Below are 12440 nucleotides of genomic sequence, written 5' to 3'. Positions count from 1 at the left end.
TTCTCTGTGCTTGTTTACCTTTTCTGCTCTTTGGTACTTCTGATCTCTCTGCTTTATCCATGTTGTGGACCGTTGTGTCTTCTGTTACAAGTAGAACTTCAATATTGTCTCTTCCCTTTTCTTCTAAGGTCATCCTTCTACATTTTGTAGAGGTTGCCTGATTTGTGGTCTGTGATGGTGGCTTAAATGGATCTTGATCATCAACGTCCAGTTTCCTGGTACGTTCCTGACTCACCCGGGGGGAACCAGAGTCTGGAATATCGGAAGATACAATGTTCATTTACAAGAAGGTAAATAATAACATAAATGTGACCAGCTTAGATAAACAGAAATCATGCTTGAATGTAGCAGTCTCTTGTCTCCCTCTCCTTGACAGACAGTGGTGCTTTGTGTCACACTGCATGGGGCATGTTGTACACTTGTTCTGGGGAAACGCTGTGCTTCCATCAGTCACAGTAGACTTGACAGTGACCAGAAGCACAGTGCTCTTCATTTAGATAATCTTATTAGCAATTGTCGTTCCTGTTGTTTAAATATCTTCAATTTTTCTGGGTTACCTGTTTGTGATCACTCAGCACATTCAATGATTTATTTTGTGTTCCATGGAATTTCATTATAATCCTCCCAGAATTCGCTCTTTCTTCCTAATAACAGACCCCTTGTCTCCACATTTCAAGCTTAACTATGAATAGCAGTCTGTTTTCTATATTCTAGAGACAATACTGTGTGCATGTCAGCATTTTTGAAGATAATATTTCATATTTTAAAACTATTTTCAATACAATGAGTTAACCTCACTTCAGTTCACAGTCTTCAACATTTATTACCTAACCTTTGTGTGAACATAATGAATATACAAGAGAAGCAATAGTCTTTGGCATTCTAAGTGCTTCCATTTAAACATAGGGTAAGTCCAAACTGAGCCTAGTCACAAAGTAGAACAATATGCTCTGACACAAGAAAATCATATAGTCAAAAAAAGGTTTTTTTTGTCTTTTTGGAATTCCAAATATGAATATCATAACGGCAGGTGAAAGAGGATAACAAATGACATTTCTGAGAATGTACACTCATATTGACATTGGTTCGGCTACCATTTCTGATATGGAAATAGGTCCAACTCCCTGAACACAACCTTTGAGGAAATCTATGTAATAATGAATACCATAAAAGGATCCCAAGGCTGAAGAGTTGTGAAATTCATTATGTCAATGGTTGTGTAACAGACCTTCTCTGGGGGATGATTAATGACTTCACCCGCATTATAAATACACATACGACACACCACACTACTTCAGTTAATGAAAAGATTTGGCTGACAAGATCAACTCTGGGACTCTACAAAAATGAAATAAAGTTGAAACACACATGAGGCAGAGTAAGGCTTTGCTTCTGGTGAAGACAAGAATCCCAATGAACATTGTCAAGCATTAGGAAAAAAAAGTCGCAGAGTGCCATACTTCACATCTGCCATAAGGAACATCTGTATATTTCCAAGCAGTAGTCAAATTCCAAACTTGGGAAGTAGGAAGAATATAAATCACAAGATATGAGTCCATGCTTCCTGTGGTGAATGCTTCCACTTATGCCGCTAGGTATTTAAATCACACATGAATACCAACATGGGCATATTCATGATTTCTGTTAAGCCTGTCACCTAAATTTCCAAAAAGTGAAATAAGTAACAAGAATCCTGTAGACGTGTGAAATAACTTAATGTCTTTTTAACAAAGTGAAATATGTATTGTGAACTTTACCTGGTTTGGGTGTGTGTACATGCTCAGGTGCTAACTCTATATCAGGAGAAGCATCTTTGATAGCCTAAAAGGAAATTAAAACAAAGAGTATTAACAAATAAGGTAAACAACCTGTAGTCTTAACTTAAGATAAAAATGTGGAAGTTTTATATAAAATTATTACCTTCAGATGCATAGATTTCATCATAGAACCTAAAGGGCACAAAGGACATAATCAACTGGGTGAAAATACGGCAAAAACTGGTCACACACAGGCATGAGGAATGAAGATCAAGCTGAATCCTCATACTGGGCCATAGCAATGTGTAACTTGTATGTTTGGGAGTGGCTGTTTAGTTCATTGGTAGAAAAAGAAACATAAACAAACCTGAATCCATCTGGAAATACTGAAGAAATCATAGGAACATAGGATAAGTAAACATGGCAAGAAGATTTAAAAAGAGAGATTCTGGTTTTAATCACAGCAACTGAAAGCAAAAGTGTCCCTAAGTCAATGTGGGCATGCTGATTGATGGAGACAAAGGTGCTCTCTAAGCTGAGGAGCACATCATGACCCTGAGAAAAAGGGCGACAAATATAGTGGGTGTATGAAAACTAAGCTAACGGTACAGTTAGGGAAAGATGGCATAGCTGAAGGGCACAAGTGAGAGTGAACACTTAATGAACACAGACATAATCTTACCCACCCAAAGCCCACTGCCATGGAGTCAAGTCTGACTCATAGCAAGAGGATCCCCAAGGCTGGACACGATTCTGGGCACAGTTAACCCGATGTTTCTCCTGTGGTGCAGCTAGTGGCTTTAGGACTTCCAGATAAACCTCTGACGGGCTGAAATTTACTCCACAGTGCCACCAGGGCTCTGTAGGCTTACTTACAGGACTAGTTAAATTTAGCCCATTAAATCTACATAAAGTAAAACACATTGGATGCAATGAATCGAGAAAATGCAGAGAGTAGCAGTGTACAAAAGGATTAGCCCTATATCACTATTCAGCGCTACAGCATCATTTATAATTAAGAATATCTGAAAACTATTTATTCAGTGTTGTTATTTTTTTCTGTTTCTATGGATTGATTCAAACTCATAGGGAACCTAAAGCCAGGACATAAGAGGGATTTCACGTTGTAATTGTTTGTTTACAGATTTATACGACTTGTGTCTGTGGTGGCACTGATGGCTTCCAATTGCTCACCAGCCAATTAGCAGCCAGCACTTTAAGGCCCTGTGAAACAAGGGCTCCTGTTATCATTGAAAACAAAGATGTGCGTATTATAAGGCGATAGAGGACATCGTTAACGCAGAGCACGCGACCTCCATATCGAAGTTTCAAGGATTCTCTGTAAATGGACAGCAGCATTGAGAACGATGCAAACTGACAGGAAGTCATTCAGCATTTCTCTTCATAAGCTGTGAGTCTGTTTACAACGGAATACATTAGTATTTAAGCACCTAATTTCAGACAAAAGCAATTGAGAAATCAGTAGTACTGTGTCCCTGTGGGCCATCTATAAAACTCTACCTAATGTGCACCTCCAGTCCCAGAGTTTGACAATTTACCCACCGTTTAGCATGTACTCTCAAGTATATATCTGCTTTCTGCTACCCTACAAGAAAGAACGCCTCCAAACAGTCCTTGAAATCTACTTGCTGCTTTGGTAGGATGAAGAAAGGAAATACCTAGGAAAAGACTGGTTGGGTTGTAGGTTACGTAAGAGAAGTCAACCCAAAGCGAAGTTTGCACAAAATGATTCTGGAAAGTCAGAAGTAGGCTGAAGCCAAGAGACTCTCTGATTGACTTCTCTGTGCTTGTTTACCTTTTCTGCTCTTTGGTACTTCTGATCTCTCTGCTTTATCCATGTTGTGGACCGTTGTGTCTTCTGTTACAAGTAGAACTTCAATATTGTCTCTTCCCTTTTCTTCTAAGGTCATCCTTCTACATTTTGTAGAGGTTGCCTGATTTGTGGTCTGTGATGGTGGCTTAAATGGATCTTGATCATCAACGTCGAGTTTCCTGGTACGTTCCTGACTCACCCGGGGGGAACCAGAGTCTGGAATATCGGAAGATACAATGTTCATTTACAAGAAGGTAAATAATAACATAAATGTGACCAGCTTAGATAAACAGAAATCATGCTTGAATGTAGCAGTCTCTTGTCTCCCTCTCCTTGACAGACAGTGGTGCTTTGTGTCACACTGCATGGGGCATGTTGTACACTTGTTCTGGGGAAACGCTGTGCTTCCATCGAGTCACAGTAGACTTGACAGTGACCAGAAGCACAGTGCTCTTCATTTAGATAATCTTATTAGCAATTGTCGTTCCTGTTGTTTAAATATCTTCAATTTTTCTGGGTTACCTGTTTGTGATCACTCAGCACATTCAATGATTTATTTTGTGTTCCATGGAATTTCATTATAATCCTCCCAGAATTCGCTCTTTCTTCCTAATAACAGACCCCTTGTCTCCACATTTCAAGCTTAACTATGAATAGCAGTCTGTTTTCCATATTCTAGAGACAATACTGTGTGCATGTCAGCATTTTTGAAGATAATATTTCATATTTTAAAACTATTTTCAATACAATGAGTTAACCTCACTTCAGTTCACAGTCTTCAACATTTATTACCTAACCTTTGTGTGAACATAATGAATATACAAGAGAAGCAATAGTCTTTGGCATTCTAAGTGCTTCCATTTAAACATAGGGTAAGTCCAAACTGAGCCTAGTCACAAAGTAGAACAATATGCTCTGACACAAGAAAATCATATAGTCAAAAAAAGGTTTTTTTTGTCTTTTTGGAATTCCAAATATGAATATCATAACGGCAGGTGAAAGAGGATAACAAATGACATTTCTGAGAATGTACACTCATATTGACATGGGTTCGGCTACCATTTCTGATATGGAAATAGGTCCAACTCCCTGAACACAACCTTTGAGGAAATCTATGTAATAATGAATACCATAAAAGGATCCCAAGGCTGAAGAGTTGTGAAATTCATTATGTCAATGGTTGTGTAACAGACCTTCTCTGGGGGATGATTAATGACTTCACCCGCATTATAAATACACATACGACACACCACACTACTTCAGTTAATGAAAAGATTTGGCTGACAAGATCAACTCTGGGACTCTACAAAAATGAAATAAAGTTGAAACACACATGAGGCAGAGTAAGGCTTTGCTTCTGGTGAAGACAAGAATCCCAATGAACATTGTCAAGCATTAGGAAAAAAAAGTCGCAGAGTGCCATACTTCACATCTGCCATAAGGAACATCTGTATATTTCCAAGCAGTAGTCAAATTCCAAACTTGGGAAGTAGGAAGAATATAAATCACAAGATATGAGTCCATGCTTCCTGTGGTGAATGCTTCCACTTATGCCGCTAGGTATTTAAATCACACATGAATACCAACATGGGCATATTCATGATTTCTGTTAAGCCTGTCACCTAAATTTCCAAAAAGTGAAATAAGTAACAAGAATCCTGTAGACGTGTGAAATAACTTAATGTCTTTTTAACAAAGTGAAATATGTATTGTGAACTTTACCTGGTTTGGGTGTGTGTACATGCTCAGGTGCTAACTCTATATCAGGAGAAGCATCTTTGATAGCCTAAAAGGAAATTAAAACAAAGAGTATTAACAAATAAGGTAAACAACCTGTAGTCTTAACTTAAGATAAAAATGTGGAAGTTTTATATAAAATTATTACCTTCAGATGCATAGATTTCATCATAGAACCTAAAGGGCACAAAGGACATAATCAACTGGGTGAAAATACGGCAAAAACTGGTCACACACAGGCATGAGGAATGAAGATCAAGCTGAATCCTCATACTGGGCCATAGCAATGTGTAACTTGTATGTTTGGGAGTGGCTGTTTAGTTCATTGGTAGAAAAAGAAACATAAACAAACCTGAATCCATCTGGAAATACTGAAGAAATCATAGGAACATAGGATAAGTAAACATGGCAAGAAGATTTAAAAAGAGAGATTCTGGTTTTAATCACAGCAACTGAAAGCAAAAGTGTCCCTAAGTCAATGTGGGCATGCTGATTGATGGAGACAAAGGTGCTCTCTAAGCTGAGGAGCACATCATGACCCTGAGAAAAAGGGCGACAAATATAGTGGGCGTATGAAAACTAAGCTAACGGTACAGTTAGGGAAAGATGGCATAGCTGAAGGGCACAAGTGAGAGTGAACACTTAATGAACACAGACATAATCTTACCCACCCAAAGCCCACTGCCATGGAGTCAAGTCTGACTCATAGCAAGAGGATCCCCAAGGCTGGACACGATTCTGGGCACAGTTAACCCGATGTTTCTCCTGTGGTGCAGCTAGTGGCTTTAGGACTTCCAGATAAACCTCTGACGGGCTGAAATTTACTCCACAGTGCCACCAGGGCTCTGTAGGCTTACTTACAGGACTAGTTAAATTTAGCCCATTAAATCTACATAAAGTAAAACACATTGGATGCAATGAATCGAGAAAATGCAGAGAGTAGCAGTGTACAAAAGGATTAGCCCTATATCACTATTCAGCGCTACAGCATCATTTATAATTAAGAATATCTGAAAACTATTTATTCAGTGTTGTTATTTTTTTCTGTTTCTATGGATTGATTCAAACTCATAGGGAACCTAAAGCCAGGACATAAGAGGGATTTCACGTTGTAATTGTTTGTTTACAGATTTATACGACTTGTGTCTGTGGTGGCACTGATGGCTTCCAATTGCTCACCAGCCAATTAGCAGCCAGCACTTTGAGCCCCTGTGAAACAAGGGCTCCTGTTATCATTGAAAACAAAGATGTGCGTATTATAAGGCGATAGAGGACATCGTTAACGCAGAGCACGCGACCTCCATATCGAAGTTTCAAGGATTCTCTGTAAATGGACAGCAGCATTGAGAATGATGCAAACTGACAGGAAGTCATTCAGCATTTCTCTTCATAAGCTGTGAGTCTGTTTACAACGGAATACATTAGTATTTAAGCACCTAATTTCAGACAAAAGCAATTGAGAAATCAGTAGTACTGTGTCCCTGTGGGCCATCTATGAAACTCTACCTAATGTGCGCCTCCAGTCCCAGAGTTTGACAATTTACCCACCGTTTAGCATGTACTCTCAAGTATATATCTGCTTTCTGCTACCCTACAAGAAAGAACGCCTCCAAACAGTCCTTGAAATCTACTTGCTGCTTTGGTAGGATGAAGAAAGGAAATACCTAGGAAAAGACTGGTTGGGTTGTAGGTTACGTAAGAGAAGTCAACCCAAAGCGAAGTTTGCACAAAATGATTCTGGAAAGTCAGAAGTAGGCTGAAGCCAAGAGACTCTCTGATTGACTTCTCTGTGCTTGTTTACCTTTTCTGCTCTTTGGTACTTCTGATCTCTCTGCTTTATCCATGTTGTGGACCGTTGTGTCTTCTGTTACAAGTAGAACTTCAATATTGTCTCTTCCCTTTTCTTCTAAGGTCATCCTTCTACATTTTGTAGAGGTTGCCTGATTTGTGGTCTGTGATGGTGGCTTAAATGGATCTTGATCATCAACGTCGAGTTTCCTGGTACGTTCCTGACTCACCCGGGGGGAACCAGAGTCTGGAATATCGGAAGATACAATGTTCATTTACAAGAAGGTAAATAATAACATAAATGTGACCAGCTTAGATAAACAGAAATCATGCTTGAATGTAGCAGTCTCTTGTCTCCCTCTCCTTGACAGACAGTGGTGCTTTGTGTCACACTGCATGGGGCATGTTGTACACTTGTTCTGGGGAAACGCTGTGCTTCCATCGAGTCACAGTAGACTTGACAGTGACCAGAAGCACAGTGCTCTTCATTTAGATAATCTTATTAGCAATTGTCGTTCCTGTTGTTTAAATATCTTCAATTTTTCTGGGTTACCTGTTTGTGATCACTCAGCACATTCAATGATTTATTTTGTGTTCCATGGAATTTCATTATAATCCTCCCAGAATTCGCTCTTTCTTCCTAATAACAGACCCCTTGTCTCCACATTTCAAGCTTAACTATGAATAGCAGTCTGTTTTCTATATTCTAGAGACAATACTGTGTGCATGTCAGCATTTTTGAAGATAATATTTCATATTTTAAAACTATTTTCAATACAATGAGTTAACCTCACTTCAGTTCACAGTCTTCAACATTTATTACCTAACCTTTGTGTGAACATAATGAATATACAAGAGAAGCAATAGTCTTTGGCATTCTAAGTGCTTCCATTTAAACATAGGGTAAGTCCAAACTGAGCCTAGTCACAAAGTAGAACAATATGCTCTGACACAAGAAAATCATATAGTCAAAAAAAGGTTTTTTTTGTCTTTTTGGAATTCCAAATATGAATATCATAACGGCAGGTGAAAGAGGATAACAAATGACATTTCTGAGAATGTACACTCATATTGACATGGGTTCGGCTACCATTTCTGATACGGAAATAGGTCCAACTCCCTGAACACAACCTTTGAGGAAATCTATGTAATAATGAATACCATAAAAGGATCCCAAGGCTGAAGAGTTGTGAAATTCATTATGTCAATGGTTGTGTAACAGACCTTCTCTGGGGGATGATTAATGACTTCACCCGCATTATAAATACACATACGACACACCACACTACTTCAGTTAATGAAAAGATTTGGCTGACAAGATCAACTCTGGGACTCTACAAAAATGAAATAAAGTTGAAACACACATGAGGCAGAGTAAGGCTTTGCTTCTGGTGAAGACAAGAATCCCAATGAACATTGTCAAGCATTAGGAAAAAAAAGTCGCAGAGTGCCATACTTCACATCTGCCATAAGGAACATCTGTATATTTCCAAGCAGTAGTCAAATTCCAAACTTGGGAAGTAGGAAGAATATAAATCACAAGATATGAGTCCATGCTTCCTGTGGTGAATGCTTCCACTTATGCCGCTAGGTATTTAAATCACACATGAATACCAACATGGGCATATTCATGATTTCTGTTAAGCCTGTCACCTAAATTTCCAAAAAGTGAAATAAGTAACAAGAATCCTGTAGACGTGTGAAATAACTTAATGTCTTTTTAACAAAGTGAAATATGTATTGTGAACTTTACCTGGTTTGGGTGTGTGTACATGCTCAGGTGCTAACTCTATATCAGGAGAAGCATCTTTGATAGCCTAAAAGGAAATTAAAACAAAGAGTATTAACAAATAAGGTAAACAACCTGTAGTCTTAACTTAAGATAAAAATGTGGAAGTTTTATATAAAATTATTACCTTCAGATGCATAGATTTCATCATAGAACCTAAAGGGCACAAAGGACATAATCAACTGGGTGAAAATACGGCAAAAACTGGTCACACACAGGCATGAGGAATGAAGATCAAGCTGAATCCTCATACTGGGCCATAGCAATGTGTAACTTGTATGTTTGGGAGTGGCTGTTTAGTTCATTGGTAGAAAAAGAAACATAAACAAACCTGAATCCATCTGGAAATACTGAAGAAATCATAGGAACATAGGATAAGTAAACATGGCAAGAAGATTTAAAAAGAGAGATTCTGGTTTTAATCACAGCAACTGAAAGCAAAAGTGTCCCTAAGTCAATGTGGGCATGCTGATTGATGGAGACAAAGGTGCTCTCTAAGCTGAGGAGCACATCATGACCCTGAGAAAAAGGGCGACAAATATAGTGGGCGTATGAAAACTAAGCTAACGGTACAGTTAGGGAAAGATGGCATAGCTGAAGGGCACAAGTGAGAGTGAACACTTAATGAACACAGACATAATCTTACCCACCCAAAGCCCACTGCCATGGAGTCAAGTCTGACTCATAGCAAGAGGATCCCCAAGGCTGGACACGATTCTGGGCACAGTTAACCCGATGTTTCTCCTGTGGTGCAGCTAGTGGCTTTAGGACTTCCAGATAAACCTCTGACGGGCTGAAATTTACTCCACAGTGCCACCAGGGCTCTGTAGGCTTACTTACAGGACTAGTTAAATTTAGCCCATTAAATCTACATAAAGTAAAACACATTGGATGCAATGAATCGAGAAAATGCAGAGAGTAGCAGTGTACAAAAGGATTAGCCCTATATCACTATTCAGCGCTACAGCATCATTTATAATTAAGAATATCTGAAAACTATTTATTCAGTGTTGTTATTTTTTTCTGTTTCTATGGATTGATTCAAACTCATAGGGAACCTAAAGCCAGGACATAAGAGGGATTTCACGTTGTAATTGTTTGTTTACAGATTTATACGACTTGTGTCTGTGGTGGCACTGATGGCTTCCAATTGCTCACCAGCCAATTAGCAGCCAGCACTTTGAGCCCCTGTGAAACAAGGGCTCCTGTTATCATTGAAAACAAAGATGTGCGTATTATAAGGCGATAGAGGACATCGTTAACGCAGAGCACGCGACCTCCATATCGAAGTTTCAAGGATTCTCTGTAAATGGACAGCAGCATTGAGAATGATGCAAACTGACAGGAAGTCATTCAGCATTTCTCTTCATAAGCTGTGAGTCTGTTTACAACGGAATACATTAGTATTTAAGCACCTAATTTCAGACAAAAGCAATTGAGAAATCAGTAGTACTGTGTCCCTGTGGGCCATCTATGAAACTCTACCTAATGTGCGCCTCCAGTCCCAGAGTTTGACAATTTACCCACCGTTTAGCATGTACTCTCAAGTATATATCTGCTTTCTGCTACCCTACAAGAAAGAACGCCTCCAAACAGTCCTTGAAATCTACTTGCTGCTTTGGTAGGATGAAGAAAGGAAATACCTAGGAAAAGACTGGTTGGGTTGTAGGTTACGTAAGAGAAGTCAACCCAAAGCGAAGTTTGCACAAAATGATTCTGGAAAGTCAGAAGTAGGCTGAAGCCAAGAGACTCTCTGATTGACTTCTCTGTGCTTGTTTACCTTTTCTGCTCTTTGGTACTTCTGATCTCTCTGCTTTATCCATGTTGTGGACCGTTGTGTCTTCTGTTACAAGTAGAACTTCAATATTGTCTCTTCCCTTTTCTTCTAAGGTCATCCTTCTACATTTTGTAGAGGTTGCCTGATTTGTGGTCTGTGATGGTGGCTTAAATGGATCTTGATCATCAACGTCGAGTTTCCTGGTACGTTCCTGACTCACCCGGGGGGAACCAGAGTCTGGAATATCGGAAGATACAATGTTCATTTACAAGAAGGTAAATAATAACATAAATGTGACCAGCTTAGATAAACAGAAATCATGCTTGAATGTAGCAGTCTCTTGTCTCCCTCTCCTTGACAGACAGTGGTGCTTTGTGTCACACTGCATGGGGCATGTTGTACACTTGTTCTGGGGAAACGCTGTGCTTCCATCGAGTCACAGTAGACTTGACAGTGACCAGAAGCACAGTGCTCTTCATTTAGATAATCTTATTAGCAATTGTCGTTCCTGATGTTTAAATATCTTCAATTTTTCTGGGTTACCTGTTTGTGATCACTCAGCACATTCAATGATTTATTTTGTGTTCCATGGAATTTCATTATAATCCTCCCAGAATTCGCTCTTTCTTCCTAATAACAGACCCCTTGTCTCCACATTTCAAGCTTAACTATGAATAGCAGTCTGTTTTCCATATTCTAGAGACAATACTGTGTGCATGTCAGCATTTTTGAAGATAATATTTCATATTTTAAAACTATTTTCAATACAATGAGTTAACCTCACTTCAGTTCACAGTCTTCAACATTTATTACCTAACCTTTGTGTGAACATAATGAATATACAAGAGAAGCAATAGTCTTTGGCATTCTAAGTGCTTCCATTTAAACATAGGGTAAGTCCAAACTGAGCCTAGTCACAAAGTAGAACAATATGCTCTGACACAAGAAAATCATATAGTCAAAAAAAGGTTTTTTTTGTCTTTTTGGAATTCCAAATATGAATATCATAACGGCAGGTGAAAGAGGATAACAAATGACATTTCTGAGAATGTACACTCATATTGACATGGGTTCGGCTACCATTTCTGATATGGAAATAGGTCCAACTCCCTGAACACAACCTTTGAGGAAATCTATGTAATAATGAATACCATAAAAGGATCCCAAGGCTGAAGAGTTGTGAAATTCATTATGTCAATGGTTGTGTAACAGACCTTCTCTGGGGGATGATTAATGACTTCACCCGCATTATAAATACACATACGACACACCACACTACTTCAGTTAATGAAAAGATTTGGCTGACAAGATCAACTCTGGGACTCTACAAAAATGAAATAAAGTTGAAACACACATGAGGCAGAGTAAGGCTTTGCTTCTGGTGAAGACAAGAATCCCAATGAACATTGTCAAGCATTAGGAAAAAAAAGTCGCAGAGTGCCATACTTCACATCTGCCATAAGGAACATCTGTATATTTCCAAGCAGTAGTCAAATTCCAAACTTGGGAAGTAGGAAGAATATAAATCACAAGATATGAGTCCATGCTTCCTGTGGTGAATGCTTCCACTTATGCCGCTAGGTATTTAAATCACACATGAATACCAACATGGGCATATTCATGATTTCTGTTAAGCCTGTCACCTAAATTTCCAAAAAGTGAAATAAGTAACAAGAATCCTGTAGACGTGTGAAATAACTTAATGTCTTTTTAACAAAGTGAAATATGTATTGTGAACTTTACCTGGTTTGGGTGTGT

Source organism: Tenrec ecaudatus, chromosome 3, assembly GCF_050624435.1.
Source record: "Tenrec ecaudatus isolate mTenEca1 chromosome 3, mTenEca1.hap1, whole genome shotgun sequence".
Lineage (NCBI taxonomy): Eukaryota > Metazoa > Chordata > Mammalia > Afrosoricida > Tenrecidae > Tenrec > Tenrec ecaudatus.
The sequence above is the reverse complement of the archived record's forward strand: the minus strand, read 5'-3'. Positions refer to the sequence as shown.